Below are 17399 nucleotides of genomic sequence, written 5' to 3'. Positions count from 1 at the left end.
GATGACACAGGTGGACATATCCTGTCGTCTAAAGGAGGTGTGTTGGCTGTAGAACTCCTCGAGGTGCTGGTTGGAATGACCCATCAGGGTGATGAGAGGTGGGGAAGTTGTGTCTGGAGGGACACGGGGTACACACTAGGGTTTTCTGACCCATTACTCACTCATTTGTTCCACAAGTGTTTAGCAAACACCTATTATGTACCTAAAAAGTATGCCTGACTCACTGTACTCACCCTCTGGTCCCATTTTTATGTCACTTTCTCAGAGATGCCTTCCCCGACTCTTCCATGTGCATCGATGTTCATATATTATATCACCCCAAACCTTTCTCTTTTTTTTCCCTTTTCCTTTTTTTTTAGAGACAGGGTCTCACTCTGTCACCCAGGCTGGAGTGCAATGGCATGATCATAGCTCACTGCAGCCTCGAACTCCTGGGCTCAAGTGATCCTCCTGCCTCAGCCTCCTGTGTCGCTGGGACTACAGTTGCACACCACCATGCCAGACTCTTTCTGTCATACCCTTTATCATAGCTTGTCCTGACATATATGTTTGTTCAGTGTTTCTTTTTCCAAAATGGCAGGGACATAGTCTGTCTTGTCCATGGTTGTATCCTCAGTCCTGTCATGGGGCCTGGCACGTAGTAGGTGCTCAATTAACATTTTTGGAATGAATGAGTGAAAGAATAAAAGAGGGTACAAAGATGAAGCTGATGCAGACTTTGCCCAGTAGAAGATAAAGACATACATAAATACAACATAAGGTGGCAAATGCTCAGTGCTGAAGGAAAGGGACTTTGGGGAGGAGGAAGCTCTTTCCGGAAGGAAAGGGCAATCTAGGAAAGCTTCCTGGTGTAGCACCATTTGCTGGGTCCTCCGGGACGGAGTGGAAGGGAGGGGCATCTGGGGCCCTGGAGGCCGCAGGAGCAAAGGCAGAGGTGGACTAGAGGGGAGAAGAGCCCATTCACTTGGAGTGCTCTGAGGGCAGTGGCAGGGAGGAGCAGCTACACCAGGAAAGGCAGGGCCCAGCGAGCTGCCCAGAGGCCCATTGCATGCTAGAGGGAGAGACAGATTTGAGTGGAGCAGGGAGGGGGTGAGAGGGGCTTCAGGCCTGCAGGGGCAGCATAGAGAAGAGCTGGTGGAACCAGGTAGGCCCAGGGAGAATGCTCAGCCTTTGCTCCCTGACTCGGTTTATATCCTGTCCCCTGCCTGTCGGCCCTTGGGGACCACCCTCCAGCGAGGCTTTGTGCAGTCAGTTCACGGTGCCCCGTTGCCAACACGTTTCTGTTAAAATAAAATATGTATTTATCACATTTGTAACATTTTATCTTAAGCATGCTTTTATTTTTCAGTTATAGATTTATTTCCCTCATTTCCTTCCTCTAGAGCTTTTTAAGGTGTTTTCTATCATTTAGCTAGGGACTTTTTGTTTCCTATTTAATTACCAAATTACTCTGTTTCATGTATGCGTCGCTCAGTTTATCTATTTTTGCCTCCTTACAAATCTTACATGTGGATTTATGAAGCAGTTTGGTCCCTGCTTTCACGTCCAGACCCATCTGGTGAGCTCTGACCAGACAGTGAGGCGATGTCACAGGGACGGGGCCTTGCTGCTCGGGGCTCCTGGATCACAGGCTGATGCTGGATTGACGGATGCTAACGGGCGGTGACGCTCCCCTCACGTTAAAGCCGAAGGTTCTTGTGTCAGCACACGACTCTTCTCTCCCGCGTTCTTTGTAGTTGCACTAGTCCTGGAGACCAGCAAACCTGAGGGGCTCAGAGCTGGACGACAAAGCCTGAACGTGGAGCCTGGGAGACCGGCCAGGGTCTGGGAGGACCTGGGAACAAGTAGGTGAACACTGCAGGAGCAGGTCCCACGTGGCGACAGATGGCAGAGGCTGCCACACCAAACGGGGGCCACGGAAGATGCCTGCAGCGGAGGGGCTCCCTTTGGGCCACGCGGCTACTGCAAAGGAACCGAAGTCGGCCTCGGAATGAACACTGGGTGCTCTGCAGGAAAGCAGCTGCCGCTGTGGCATCTCTGGGCCAGACTGGGGCTGGGACAGGCCTCCACAGGGGTGGGCAGGAGCAGAGGCAGAAAGTGCACTGCCAGGGCTTAGGTTGTGTCTGTTAAGACATCAGGCCCAATGAATTTGGCATGTGTGGTGCATTCTCACTCCCCAGTCCTGGGTAGGTGACTTACTCAGGGTTCTTGATAGCAGATGACGAGGACACAGTTCAAACTAGCTTAAGCAAATAGGGGAATTTATGGGCCTGACAGTTTGGGAATCAAAATAGTGGTTCAGGCATGGCTGGGTTCAGCCATTGACAATGCCATTGGGATTATTGACTCTCTCAGCGTTACTGAGCTGCATCTGCAAACAGGCGGTTTCTAAGTGGAGCAGGCTGGCCATTAGCCGTCACAAGCCAATATTGTTCGCACAGCTTATTGTCACAGATGATGGGTATATTTCCCAGTAACTGTGGCAAGAGCCCAGCGAGGACTCTGTATGTCTGGGCCTGGGTCCCATGCCCTGCCCTGAACCAGTCACTCAGAGGCTGGAGATATTCTAATTGGTCAGCCCTGGTCGCATTCACCCATGAGGAAGAGGAAGAAGGGGCTGGTTTCTCTTGTCTTAGGACTCGGCATGATTACTTTGGCCAGAAGGAAGAATCATTCCCAAGGAAAGGAGTGCTGGGTAGACAAGATGTATGGCCAGTACATAAGGCCAGCAGGGGCCCCTGGCCTTTGCTTTGCTACAGGCAGTGGGATTTCTGCCCCCGTCTGTGAGTGCACAGCTGTCTGGACTCCAGAGGCAGAGTGGCAGTGTCCCCATAGTTCTTGGTTGTGCAGAGTATAAACACTTAGGCCTCTTCACACTTTCATGTCTGGTCCATCCTAGAGCTGGCTTTTCCAAGCTCTGATGTCTACATTGGGGCCCCATCCCTGCTGGGTTCAAATCTCTCTTTCTGGATGCTTGACTTGGCTCAAGGCTCGGCTCGATTTGGTGTCACATGCAGTCTCTGAACTTGGTCTGTCCGGCCTGTAGTCCTGCCAGGAAGAGGACAAAGTGGCCAGGCTGGACCCCCGCAAAGGAGGCTGTTCTGTTTACAGCATCGGCCAAGTTATTTGTGCCTCAGTTTACCTTCTTCCTGAGGAGCCACAGCCATGGCTGGAGCTTCAGGAAGTTATGAGATGCTGACATCCCGTGTGTCACCACTGCCCGTAATGAATATTTTGGATACCTTTCCAGAAAAATGTGCTCTAACAAAAAAAAAACCTTGAAATTTATAAAAGTGGCCAAACTAAACAAATAATACCAAAAAGAATGCAAACATTCCCAAAGAGGGCCTCCCTCTGACAGGAAACGCCCTGCCTCTGTTCAGTCGTAGAAGACTGCGTCTCCAGGGGCCTTGGTCACAAGCAGACCGGATGCGAGGTGGCCATGGCCAGGCTTCCATCCACAGAGGAGAATCCAGGCCTTGGTTTGGCTCCAGCTGGGCCTTCCCTGTGGCTGCCACTTATTGACTTAAGTCTGAGTGATTCAGATCTATGTCATCTGGAGCACCTCGGGTCACCCGGTGGGAGGGAGAGTGGCCTCCTCCTCCTGTGTGGGGCTCCAGCAGGGCCTTGTCCAGGTCGAAGCCCCTTGGTTCCTGGTAGGTGTTTCTGGGTCTTGTGGCTCCAAAGACACAGGAAGATGCCAGGGGCCCAGTTCAGGCAGGGATTTTCCCAGAACTTTGCCAACTTCCGGGAAAGGGTTTGTGTCTGTCCTGGGAGAGTGTTTGGTTAATCGTTGACTGGAAACTTGCTCTCCCAGGCTGCCCCGGGTCCCGCTGCTTTGAGGAAGAGGCAGCGGGGATTGGAGAAGGGCCAAGGGCCTCCTGGTGCCGCCTCAGACAGTTGCTACGCTTGGCACCATCCTTTGAAACGCCCCAGTGGACAGAGATGGATTTGGGGGTGCTGGGCAGAGTTTTGGTAGAAATTCGAGCAGCAGATGGGCCTTGGGGGCCGTATATCTGAGCAAATTGGAACATTCTGTGTGATGAATATTTTTTTTTTTTTGGAGACAGAGTCCCGCTCTGTTGCCCAGGCTAGAGTGCCGTGGCGTCAGCCTAGCTCACAGCAACCTCAAACTCCTGGACTCAAGCAATCCTCCTGCCTCAGCCTCCCGAGTAGCTGGGACTACAGGCACGCGCCACCATGCCTGGCTAATTTTTTCTATATATTTTTAGTTGTCCAGATAATTTCTTTCTATTTTTTTAGTAGAGACAGGGTCTCGCTCTTGCTCAGGCTGGTCTAGAACTCCTGACCTCGAGCGATCCTCCCGCCTCGGCCTCCCAGAGTGCTAGGATTACAGGCGTAGCCACTGCGCCCAGCCGTAATAAATATTTTTATTTATCCAGTAGGACTGGAACAGGGGCTGTAGGATCTGTGCCCCCCCTCCCGGATATTCACATTTGGGGTCAGCCAGGACAAGTCCCCAGATAACTGTGAGACGGGACCAGAAGAGCCCAAGGGCCACAAAGGAGACAAAAATACAGTGTCAAGGCAGTGTCTCTTAGAGTGTGAAAGGATTTTATGTGGTGTACAGATGAGCATTTAAATATTTTAATAATTGTCTATTTTCATGTGTATTAGAAAATAACTTTGTTTTTGTTTTTAGTTGTCCTCTATTTATGGTAAATGGTATGATTTTCTGTCTATGGTGGAGCTATACAGGTTCCTTTGAAAATTAATTTAAGTAAAAGAGTGAGTTGATTTAAAGGAAAATATTAAGTAAAGTATAGTACGGGAGCCGTGTGGGGATGGCAGGTGGCATGTGAGTGTCTGAAGTTTGGGAAGAGTGTGCTGGAGGAGTTTAGAGATGAGAAAAGGAAAGGGCTCATGAAAGAGTCAGGTGGGGTGGGTGAGGAATAGGACCCAGCTAGGTGGAGAGAGGAGGGTGAGTCTAGACTTACAGGGCCAGAAATGTGGGTGTGAATCTTGGTGTAATCCATTGTGGTAGCAATGGATGAGTCCTGTAGGGAATGGAGGGTGGGTTTGAACTATTTAATATATTGTGGAGGACCATCAGTCTCAGGGTGTGGACTGTGGACTGAATTCAAAAGGCAGTGGGAACCATTGAAGGTGCTTGAGGAAGGGAGTGGTTTGCTTACTGTCCTTGTAGAGTCCCATTTATTTATGATTCTTACCAGGACTGGAGGCAGATCATCAGTTAGTAGCATCAGTAAAGAGAGTACAAGAGGCCAAACTAGAGCCATAGCCAAGGACTACCAATCCCGCCACCCAGACCACCTCCTGCTGGCTTCAGTGGGTAGCCTAGAGAAGTTGGAGGGAGACAGGTACGAGGTAGACGAGCCACGCCTTGGTCTCTTTGTGAGCAGGGGTACAGGTCAGAGGTTGTGTGTGGAGGCCTGGAAAGGGAAGGGGCCTACTTTTCCTGTCTGGGCTGGGAGGAGGTGGGAGGAGCTGCCCAGTGGCCTGCTCTTGGTGGCTCCTGGCCTAGCATGGAATGTTCTGGAGTGTTCTCTGGGAAGCGGGTGGGGTCAGCTGAGGAAGCTCCTCTTTGAGTTCTTGCAGGAGGAGGAAGCGTGTGGTTTCCTGCCCCATGGTTTGGCCCAGGCGGCCTTGGCTGACTGCCCAGGACAAGGCTTGGTTCATCAGCAGAGCCTGCAGTCCTCGGGGTCACTTTTTCTTTTTGAACTTTCCCATTTCTCCCTTCTAGTGTGGAGAAATTCTCCAGCAGTTCAGAGACCAGCTTGGTTTAAAACACAGATTTTGTTTTCTTTTATTTTTTTCCCTTCGAGGGCCTACTATGTGCCAGATACTGTGTTTGGAATTTTAACGCTGTTATCACAGCTCACTTTGGACGAAAGCTGTTGAGGAAGGCATTATTGATTACCTCTGTTGCAGTAATACAGAGGAGGAGACGGTGTGGGGAACTTTAACAAGGCCCAAATCACACAGGCGGTTCGCTGTGGAGTCTGATTCTAGACTCACACGTCGCTTTCTCTGTAGCATCGAGACTGCAGACAGAATGTTTACGTGGAAGAGCTAAATCACCCTCGTGCTTCTGCAGGCGGGGCGGGGCCACCCCTGCAGTGTGCTGGGGCGCATCTGCACAATTGGGGTGCTGGCAACATCCAACAGCGTCGTGGCAGGGACTGCACAAGTTACACTGTAGGTAAGGTGTTGTATAAGTGTTGGCTACTGCTACTGTTACCACAGGAAACTAGAGTTTGTACAATCCTGAACATCAATTTTCCTGGAAGACATTTTTGGGAGAGTATTGCTAGGGGTGGGGAAGAAATATTATTTTAATTTACAAATAATTAATATATAGTGGGATCGAATGTGGACATTTGACCTTAGAGACATTTTGAGTTTGGGTGGACGATTTCTGGCCGCATTCCTGGTCCCTGGATGTCCGGGATGTGTATGTAGCAGGGAAGGGAGGGGTCTGTGTTCATTTCCCTTCTCCTTAGCCTTATTTCAGTGAAATCTTGGGAATCTGGAGGGCTTTGCTGTTTCCATAGCTCCCGAGCCAGGCTGGGGGTGTATGTGTGTATGTCTCTGTCTCCCAGCCCTGCCCAAAATTGGTGGCCAGGAGCTGTGACCTCCCGGCAGTGACTGACCTACCCAGGCCAGTTTCCTTCCTGTCTAACGAGCACAGTTGTCTGAGTTAGTTTCCAGCTCTAAAGTTTGGAGAAGAGAGATGGCCTCTGAGGCCTTTTCCTTTCTGGCACTTCTGGGAGGGCAGTTCTTTTCCTGGAGTGCCTGCCTTCTGCCTGCCGAGTCCCTCCTTTCCCCTTTAACCCCACCACCAGACTCTCCTCTTTGAAGCCCACTGGGATTATCGCAGAGCGAGATCTCTGCTGTGTCTTCTCTTTGCTCCCACTGTTCTTTGTAGAGTCCCAGCGTTTATCAGCTCCACTGTCTGACTCATTCAGGATTCATCCTGTGCACTGTGCAACACGGCACTGACTATTCAGAGCCAGCAAAACAGAGGTGACCCTTCTCCCTGAGGACCTTCCCGAGATTAACAAATAAACAGAGAAATAAATACACAGATTCAAATTGTGATACCTGCGCCGAAGAAAAAGAATCGGGGGCCCGTATTTGTTGACCTTTCAGTCTTCTGCACTAAGCTGTGTCCCCAGGGAGGGCCACGTGGTGGGGATGGAGTGGACGTTAGGGGAATAAAGGCATGAACAGTACGCGCATTCCTCCTTTAGCAAACAGAGATGATGAGATCCAATGGGGAATTGACACAAAAGCCTGCTGAAGGGTATGACACCTTACACAAATATAATGTTAGTGGTACGGCAAGATTCCTTCCCATTGATGAAGATGGGGGTGGTATTGTTTTTCTCTGTAGAGAAGAAAATTTAAAGATGAAAAATTTTTTTCATTGCATTTGGTAGCGCTTTGCTGGGTTTTTGGGTTTTTTTTTTTTTTTTTTTTTTCATTTTTGGAGCGGTTTTAGGTTTACAGAAAAAATTTAGTGGAAAGTACAGAGAGTTCCCATGTATCTCCTTACCTTCCCCAATTTTCCATTATTAACAGCTTGCAGTGGTGTGGCATGTTTGTTACAATGGATGTGCCAATGCTGATATGTTATTAATTAAACTTCATCGTTTACATTAAGGTTCGCTCTTGGTGTTGCACCGTCTGTGGTTTTCAGCAAATGTACAAGGACATGTGTCCACCAGTACAGCATCATGGAGAATGATAGTTTCCCTGCCCTCAAAACCCCCTGTGCTCCATCTATTCATTGGTCCCTCTCTCCCTCCAAGTCCCTGATCTTTTTACTGTGTCTGTCGTTTTGCCTCTTCCAGAATGTCATATACGTAGTTGGAACCATACAGTATGTAGCCCTTTCAGATGGGCTTCCTTCACTCGGCAATAAGCATTTAAGGTTCCTCCATGTCTTTTCATGGCTTGCCAGCTCATTTTTATTGCTGAATTATATTTAATTGTGTGGACATTTGGTACGACATTTTTTTTTGAGACAGAGTCTCAAATTCTCATTCTGTTGCCCTGGCTAGAGTGCTGTGTAGTCAAGGCTAGCTCACAGCAACCTCAAACTCCTGGGCTCAAGCAATCCTCTTGCCTCAGCCTCCCAGAGCACTAGGATTACAGGCGTGAGCCACCGTGCCTGGCCTTACATTTTGTTTATTAACCTATTGAAGAACATCTTGGTTGTGTCAAAGTTTTTGCAATTATGAATAAAGCGATTATAAACGTAATTGTGCCAGTTCTTGTGTAGTCATAACTTTTAAATTCATTTGCATATTAAATACCAAGGAGTACAATTGCAGGATCATATAACAGTATGATTTTATTTTTATTTTTATTTTATTTTTATTCCTTTTTATGGCCAAATATTCCGTTGTGTGGATAAACGTGTTTTGTTTATCCATTTTTCAGTTGATGGACATTTGGGCTGTTTCTACCTTTTGGCTGTTGTGAATAATGCTGCTATGAACATTTGTGTACAAATTTTTGTTTGAATACCTGTTTTCAACTCTGTTGGGTATGTGCCTAGGAGTGGAATTGTTGAGTCATATGATAATTCTGTGTTTAACTTTTTAAGGAACTTGCAACTGTTTTCCACAGTGGCTGCACCATTTCACATTCCCACTAAGGATGAATGAGGGTTCCGATTTCTCCACATCCTCGAGAACACTTATTTCCCACATTTTTCATTATAGCCATCCAAGCAGATGTGAAGTGACATCTCATTGTGGTTTGATTTGCATTTTACTGATAACTAATGATGTTGAGTATCTTTTCATGTGATTTTCGGGCATGTATGTATCTTCTTTGGAGAAATGTCTATTCAAATCCTTTGCCCATTTTTAAATTGAATTGTCATTTTGTTGTTGAGTTGTAAGAGTTATTTATATATTCTGGTTAGTAGACCCTTTTCAGATATATGGTTTGCAATATTTTCTCCCATACTAATGGGTTGTCTTCACCTTCTGAATAGTGTCCTTTTTTTCTTTTTTTTTGGAGACAGGGTCTTGCTCTGTTGCCTGGGCTAGAGTTCAGTGGCCTCATCACAGCTCACTGCAACCTCAAACTCCTGGGCTCAAGTGATCCTCTTGCCTCAGCCTCCACTGTGTCTGGGACTACAGATACCCACCATGATGCTTCGCTAACTTTTATGTTTTTAGTAGAGACAGGGTCTCACTCTTGCTCAGGCTGGTCTTGAACTCCTGATCTCAAGCGATCCTCACACCTTGGCCTCCCAGTGTGCTAGGATTACGGATGTGAGCCACTGCGCCTGGCCTTGATGGTGTCCTTTGAAGCACAAAGTTTTTAATTATGATAAAGTCCTTTTATCTCTTTTTTCTTTTGTTGCTTATGCTTTTGGTGTCATAGAAGAAATCACTACCAGATATGAAGTCATGAAGCTTTACCCCTATATTTTTTTAAGAGAGTCATAATTTTAGCTGTTGTATTTAGGTTTTTGATCTATTTGAGTTACATTTTGCAAATGGTGTGGTGTAAGGGTCCAACTTCATTCTTGTGCATGGGACAATCCAGTTGTCCTGGCACCATATGTTGAAAGACTGTTCTTTCCCCATTGAATGGTCTTGGCACTGTTGTAGAAAGTCAGTTGACCATTGGGGTATGGGTTTATTTTTGGACTCTCAATTCTATTCCAGTGCCACAAGTTTTGAGTACCTTCTGGGCATGAGGTGTGTCCCGCTTGCAGGGAACATTTGGTCCAGTAGGAGAGATCAGATACATTCACCACAAACTGTGAAGTTCTGGGAAGGCGTTAACATGACGTGTTTATGAAAATGAGGGAGCACCTGCTCCAGGCTGGGGCAGTGTGTGTGGAGCAGGGGAGACATGGGCTTGGGCAGGAGGATGATGCCAGGTGTTCGCTTATCTGGAGACAAATTTGGCAAGGCAGGGTGGAGACTATGGAGGGCTACAAGCTCCCAGGAGAGGACACTAGGCTTCATTCCAATGTGTCTGGGCAGGGTGGACTGGGTCTGGGTGGGAGAGCCTGAAGACAGGGGGACCATGTAGGAGCGTGGGGTGACTGAGGTCTCCTGGGCAGGCAGTGGGAGTGGTAGGGAACAGGGTGGTCTTTGAAAATGACCTGGGCCTGCTCAGACACCAGCCCCTTTGTTCCTCTCTGCTCTGTGAGCCTCTGCTGGGACAGCAGGTAGCCGAGGCCCCTGCTGCTGACCACCCCACCCCACCCCACCCCACTCCCCCCCCACAGGCCTTGCAGCTCTAATCCCAGCTGCTGCCTGCTCTGGGAACCAGTGCCACCCAGCTCCTCTGCTCCTCCTTCCTGGCTGCTCCAGGCCAGGTAACCCCCAGCCTTCTCAGAACTCCTATTTGGCCAATGCCTGCACCATCAGTTTCTGGGAACTCCTGGCACGCTCCCGAGTGCTGGGTGCACGGTAGGTGCTCGAGAGCACCCCCTGGCTATTGCTTTCTAGGTACCACACCTGGAACCTGGGCGCCTTGTGAGGCAGAGAGGGTGACGGGAAGCACCTGGCTCAGCCCAGCTCAGCTGGGCCAAACTGAGCACCAGGCGTCAGCTGTGGGGCCTTGAGTGAGTGGCTGCGCCTCTTGAGTTCTGGTTTCTTCTCTGGAAGGAGTGGTGGTCGAGTCTTCCCTCTGGGCTTGTGACGAAGTCCAGTTGATCAGCCTGTGGCAGGCCCCCGGCAGGTAGGCAACTCCTGTAAAGTGGCTGCTGTCCTTTCCCGATTGGTAGCTCAGGGTCAGGCTGAGCAGGTGCAGGGCCGTTTTTAAATTGGGGGACTCATCTTAAAATCCTTGAAAACTCCTGGCTGAGTGCCAGTGGTTCTGTTGGGCTCTTTCCCTGGCCCATCTGCTCTGTACCGAGCCATGTCCTGGGTGGTCCCCTCCCTGACTCTCAGGTGCCCCTCATTGCTGCCTGAGTCCTCGGCAGTCCGCCCTGTGGCTGTGATGGGCATCCCCACTTATCTGGGGTCCGAGCCTCTGCCAGGGGAGCGGGGAGCATGCGGAGAAGTGGACAGCTGGCTCCCAGGAAGTGCATGCTTAGCCTTGGAGTCAGAACCGAGAAACGTCTGTTTGTGTTTCCATGAACGAGAGGGGACAGCTGGCCCGCAGATAGCAGGCAAGGTCAGCTGGGGGTTGCCTTGGCTGCCGGCTTTAAGCAAACTCTGGCCCTGGTGAGGTGGGCAGAAGAAGGATGGAGAAGTGGCTGGCAGGGCCTGGGAAAAGCCATCTGAGAGCGGTGGCTGGGCTGGGCTGTGCAGAGCCACTGGGGAAGGCAGCAGTGCGGGACTTTGCTCCCTGGGACCTGGGGGACCACCCCATCAGCTAAACCTGAGGATTGGGACTTTACCAAGCAGGTGAGGAGAGGTGGGCCTGTTTTCTTTCCAGAGGATTCTCTGCTTCATGGAGAGGTTTCTCTTGGGCATCTTTAGCAAGGAGCTCTCAGGTGTGAGCTAAAATCATATTTCCTTTGCAAAAATTCTGCTTGCTTGGGACTTTGCAGACCCTCATAAATCACATGAGTGGAAGCAGGCTTGTACTTCGGCATTAAAACAAACATTAACACCCCTTGCTGCCTGCCCCAGGCCGGTGCCTGGCAGCCCCTGGGAGGACTTGGGCATTTTCTGAGCATAGAGTTCCCTGGGGGCCAGAAGCACCTGCTTACCCTGAAGATGTGCTATCACTCTGGTAACCCTGGAGCTAAGTTCTAATTCCATTTCCTGTTACTTTTGCATGTGTGTGCCATGGACCCCCTTTTTTGACAGTTCAGTGAAGCCCATGGAACTCTTCTCAAAATAATGGTTTTAAATGCAAACATGATTCAAAGGAAACCAATCATATTGACTTCTCGTTATCAGAATATTAAAAAAGCCAGCTTGTGATATGGTAATCTATGTGCTGCTTTATTGAAGCATTAAGTAAACAGCCTTGCCGTAGGTCTAATAATAACTGTTATGATTTTAAAATAGTAATGAGCATGAATAATGTTTTGAGATATCTGCAACTCTGTCCTGTGATGTGAGAATATCTGAGATTCTATTGATAACCCAGGCACAGACGCTGCTAATATGACTGTGAGTATGTTGCCTACATTCATAATGAAATAGAAAATTTCAGTTGCAGGTTAATAGAAATATAGAATTTTTTTCCATCCAAATTCATGGATACCCTGTTAAGAACCCCTAAAATAAGCAATGACCGAAAGAAGATTGTTTTCCCCAATCCTCTTTTTGTATCAACCATGACATCTCCGTCTTCCAGAATCTAAACCCCTCTCCTGGTCCTTAGTCCCCCAGAAACTCCAGGGGGGACATTTTAGACCAGCTTAAACATTTGTGCACACAGACCAAAGGGCCCCCCATGTCTCGTGCCCCCACCCCCAAGGTAGGGCTCTGGGTCCTGTTACCCTGTGTGCTGCGGATCGAATCGTGTCCCCCATAAGGATATGGTGGAGTCCTAAGTCCCAGTACCTCAGAATGTGACTTTATTCTGAAATAGGGTCATTGCAGATGTAATCAGTTTAAGATGAGGTCATACTGGAGTAGGGTGGGCTCTTAACCCAACGCAAGGAGCGTCCTTATAAGAAAAGACAGAGGGAGGACAGTCACATGAAGACAAGAGGCACAGGGAGATGGCCGTGAGAGACAGACAAGAGCGCCCGTGAAGATGAAACCGATGGCTGGAGTCGTGCAGCTGTGAGCAGGTGACGCCAGGGACTGTGGCAGACGCCAGAGGCCAAGAGAAAGGCACCTGGAGCAGGTTCTTCCTAGATCCTTCAGAGAGCGAGGCCCTGCTGACGCCTTGACTTTGGACTTCTGGTCTCTAGAACTGTTTTAAGCCACTCAGGCTTGTAGCGGTTTGTTGCAGAGATAACACGGCAAGGTCCGGTGGGGAGCGGGGCGCAGCTGTGGGTCGGAAGCCACCGTGTGAGGCTTCCCTGCTGCCTGTGAGCTCCCAGGTCGACTCCCGCCTGAACAGTCTGGCTTCCCTGTTGTCGCCGCCTCTCACTTTGTGATTGCCTTGATTTGGGCGTTCTGCCTACCCTGCTTCGGGTCTTTCAGAAATGACAAAAGCAAGCCATACCTCTGGGGACACATAGGCAGAGCCTGTGGCTGTTAAAATCTGAGGGCTGGCACTTGACGTGAGAGGGGGAGACGTAGGATAGTTCGCATCTCATTTCGGTTGGAGGCTTTGCATTAGCATTTCAGCCCAGGCATGAGAAAACGGGTTCAGTTCCATAAAGAGGCAGGCAGGGCTGGAATGGGCGTTTTAGGCCAGTCAGGGTTCCCACGGATTTACTTAACTGGGTTAAAAAAAAAAAAAGACCCACAACATTGAGACCTCCTATGCGTGCACCGCGCAAGGCGTTGGTGGGGTGTGGGGGGTACAAGGGAAAACAACCCCTGCTCAGTCCTCGAGTAGCGGGGCTGCGCTGCTGCCGGGCACCTGCCTGGTGTGTTGCCAGCACGCAGTGTGTTGATGAATGGGGGCTGGGAAATAAGACTCAGCTGTTGCTTGTCCTGAGGACAGTGATAAACGCTTAGCTCTGTGACCAGGCAGAGTTGTGCCATGGAACGAGTCACCATTGGGATTGCTGCTCCTCGAAGGGCACAGACAAAAAGACTGGAGGGTCTCAGGGAGCCCCATCTACAGGGAGGAATCTGAGCGGGAGCTGTGAGGACAGGCTAATTAAAGAAATAATTCCTCTATAATCCCAAATCTTCTCTACCACGTTAACGCTGCATTTTCCATCTTGGTACATGATCATCACATTGTACCATCCATGTGTCCTATCGTTGGGTTCCATCTGGCTGTATACCTTTTTCCAGGTCATTTGTCATTCTTGACATGGACCATGACATCAGCTGTGCCTGAATGTGCCATGGTTGGCCATTCCTTGAGAACTGGAGTCCTTGCTGGATTGCCCATGGTTTTAGTCGGTATAAAGCACTTTGCAGAGTGGGCCGCAGGCAGGACAGGCGAGTGTGGCAGGACGGAAGGGGCAGGTTAAGGAGGCAGGGGCCGCACCGTCCGGCCTTACATTCCAGGCCGAGGAGGCCGGGCGCTATTCCGTGCGCCGCGGGTTAGTGTTAGTTCCCTGGAGGTGCACTGGACGCCCTCCCTGTCTGGGCGCTGTGCCAGCGCAGGGACAGGGAGATGCACCCCCAGAGCTGCAGTCTCCGTGGGGTTTACAGAGGTAAACCCTAGGATGCAGGTCAGTGCAATGCTGGGGGCGGGGAGCGGGGGGTGGCTAGAGAACTCCCAGAGGAGGTGGTGCAGGGCCTCTGTGGGGAGACAGCCTGACAAAAGGCCCTCTAGGTGAGAGGGTCTGGGAGACAAGGCTGAGCAGCCACGACACATCCGTATCCCAGTGGCTGGAGGGTGAGTTTTGCAGAAAGATGAGGTAGTAGGCGAGACTGGAAGGTTAGTTGGTGCCAGGCCATGGACGGCCTTGAAGGCAGCTTGGGTATTTTTCTTTGGCAGTGGGGAGCCATCGAAGGTTTTTGAGCAGGGGAATGACATGACCTGACCTAGGCTGTAAGGACAACCTTTTTGACTGTGGAGTGAGGGTGAGTCCCAGGAGGTCCAAAGGCCAATTAGGAAGCTGTTGCCACAGTCTGGGCAAGAGAGGAGGAGAATTGGAGCAGGGAGGGGGATGGGAGAGTCAGCCCAGACCCACGTTTGGCAGGATGCCTGACGGAGGGGGAGTTTTCAGGATGTTTGTCAGGCGCTTGTTTCCCTGGGGCCCCTGTCTCATCTCCCAAATCCACTCCTTCGCCCTGCCTTGCGCATAATCAGCCCAGATGCTTCTGAGTGAGTGGTTCCTTGGGTTTCTGACAGGCCTTTGAGCTCCGTCTCTGAATCTTTCATCCTCCCAGCGCAGCTTGGCAGGTGCAGGAAATGTTGCTGTCTGGGCTCACCTTATCTCGCTGCTACCATCATGTTTCCCGTATCATAGTAACAGAGCAGATGTCAGGGCCTGTTGCTAAGGGTTCCCTGGGATATTAATGCCTGGGTGTAGAACTGAGAGCTCTCACACGGTGCCTTTGAGGCCTCGGGAAGCACCGGCGTGGTGGCAAGTATTCTTTTATATTTGTCCCGGCTTCTTCTCCCTCCTTTAAAGCCCACCTCCTCCCCTGTCAGCTCACTGTCTTGGAGTGGCACAGTCAGCCGTAGCGAATGTGCAGCCACTGTCCCCTCCCACGCCCAGGCCGACATGACTAATGGGTTGCGGCTTTCCTTCCTATAGAGGCTGGATGTGGCTCTCTGGGCGCCAGCTTGGATTCGGCACTTGGGACGGAGCCTGCACCTGCTGAGGCCCCAGGCCCTCCCCAGCCCCTCCTCGGGGCGCTTCCTGTGGCACCTGGCTGGGCAGGGAGGGGGTTTTGCTTGCCTCTGGCATCTTCTGTTTGCCGTCCTCATCTGGTCTTTTGGCCTTTCCACCACAAGTGGAATATCGACCTCTGAGCAGTTTTGGAAAGGGGTTTGGCTGGATATTGAGGTCAGGGCTGGGATGTCATTTGTATCCCTTATCTATCACTATAGTAATGTTGCATAACAAGCACACTCAAATTCTGTGCTTTACAACCACAATTTGTGACTGCTCCTAAATCTGTGGACTGGCCGGGCCACTCTGCCATTCTGCCTCTCTTGGCTGGGCCACGCATTTCATTCTAAGCATCGTGGTTCAGTGGAGGATGCTTGTGAGTGATCTCTGGGTGGCTGTTAGGAGCCAGGGTCCTGTGCCTGTTGGTGACCTGTGCTCACCTTTGCACGTGGGTGTCCCTCCTAGACACCGTGGCCCCTTCAGCCCTTCCATTCACCTGCCTCTTGCCCGCTGCTCTCCCTGTATCATTTCTTCTATTCTCACGCGAGAGGTGGTCTGTCCTGGGCACCCGTACCCTTGGGTCTGGGCTTCCTTTGTCACAGTCACTTGGGAGTGACTGTGGTCTTGGGAGTGTGCTTCTCTGGGAGTCCTTCATGGGGTCACAATGGTGACTTCATCAAGGCAGACTGTGGCCAAGCAAATCGACTGGTCTCGGGAGCTCGGGTCTGCTGCCTGTTCTCAGCGTGGTCAGACCCTCGGGCTCCAGAGTGACTTCATTTGTGCCACACCCTGGTGAGCCTGTAGGCTCAGCTGTATCAGTGAAAGTGTCCCTGAAATATTAATAAAATCAAGGAGGTGGAAATGCCAGAGTCTAGAGGGGGGAGAGAGAACAGCTGTAGGGAAAAGGGGCGGGTGGCCAGGGGCTGCCTTGCTGGGGTAGTTGCCTTTGTCCCCAGGGGCTGCCTTGCTGGGGTAGTTGCCTTTGTCCCTGTCCCAGCCCAGTAGACGGGGCAGAGACCCTGTGGGTGTGTGTCACGCTCCTGTAAGGGCAGGCGGTTTTGCCCTCCAGATCTCTCTTTCCAAGTCTGCTACATGTTAGAGGTAGCTGCAGGAGGCTAATGTCTTTCACACTGTGTTAAAGCTGTTGTAAGTTCTGGAAGGTTGGGGGTCCAGCTGCAGTTTTCCTGGCCTGGTAACTATGTGTGCTGCTCTCTGGTGTTTGCTGGAACGTGCTCCCCTTGCACGCGCACTGTGCCCCTGCAGTGGGGTGCAGGCCCTCCTCCCTTTGCCCCTGTGTAGAGGAGAACATTCAGCTGGAGAGGTTCACGTGACCCGCCCAGACACTCTGTCGCTCAAGGCTCTAAAGGCACATTCCCTTTACCACCTCCTGAGTCCACAAAGGCTGTTAAGGAGGTAGAAACCTTTTAAGCAGATGCAAATGTTTGCAAAGAGGAGAGGTTTTGCTTTTGTTTTAGCTCTTAGAGGCCTGAATGTGTTATTGAAACCAACTAATTGGAGCCCTAGCTACAGATAAGTTCTTCTCTCTTTGACTTCTGAGTTCGAAAATACAAAATCCACTTAGGCCAACGGGACACAGCTGCCTCTGGCAGAATTTTTGTGGTGGACAGTTTTATTCTTTGTTTTGTGTGTGTGTTTTGAAAATTATTATTTTGTTGGTGGACAATTTGGGATGCACTCTGTAGAGAGTGGGCATGAGGCCGGCCACTGACAGCTTTGAGTGGCTGTGAATGTTTCCATTGAAAAGTTATGTCAAAAATACATTTTAAAAATGCACTCCCTTTCCCTCTTTGGAATTTATCCTAAGGGAGTGATCAGAGGTGGTCACAAAGATTTATCTCCTAGGATATACATTTTAGTGTCAAATATAATAGAGCAAAATTGGAAGCAATCTATGTGCCCCCGAGTGGGAAAATGGTAGAATATATTATATCCAGAATACTGTTATAGTTAAAACTCATACTTTTGAAGAACTTTAATAATATGGGAAAGTACAACATGGTATGGAAGCAGCACACCGTATGTGGTAGTAAGAATC

General features: G+C 50.1%; 1 protein-coding gene across 8 annotated transcripts in view; it reads left to right on the top strand.

Annotated features, from left to right (window-relative positions):
• Positions 1–17399, top strand: part of RPH3AL (rabphilin 3A like (without C2 domains)) — a 134649-nt gene that overhangs the window by 21483 nt on the left and 95767 nt on the right. For 2 of the 8 annotated variants that reach the window (XM_045526182.1, XM_045526174.1), the window contains exon 1: positions 3571–3656. The exons of 1 other annotated variant lie outside the window; for it this stretch is intronic. The gene's annotated coding sequence lies outside the window, so the exon portion shown is untranslated. Of the gene's footprint in view, positions 1–3570; positions 3657–5954; positions 6185–10515; positions 10702–11129; positions 11373–14986; positions 15092–17399 lie in introns of those variants that run through there. 5 more of the 8 variants (XM_045526179.1, XM_045526176.1, XM_045526175.1 and 2 more) reach the window with 5 other exon arrangements.

The sequence above is a fragment of the Lemur catta genome, chromosome 15 (genome assembly GCF_020740605.2).
Source record: "Lemur catta isolate mLemCat1 chromosome 15, mLemCat1.pri, whole genome shotgun sequence".
Taxonomy (NCBI): domain Eukaryota; kingdom Metazoa; phylum Chordata; class Mammalia; order Primates; family Lemuridae; genus Lemur; species Lemur catta.
This window is presented reverse-complemented; position numbering and strand designations above follow the sequence as displayed.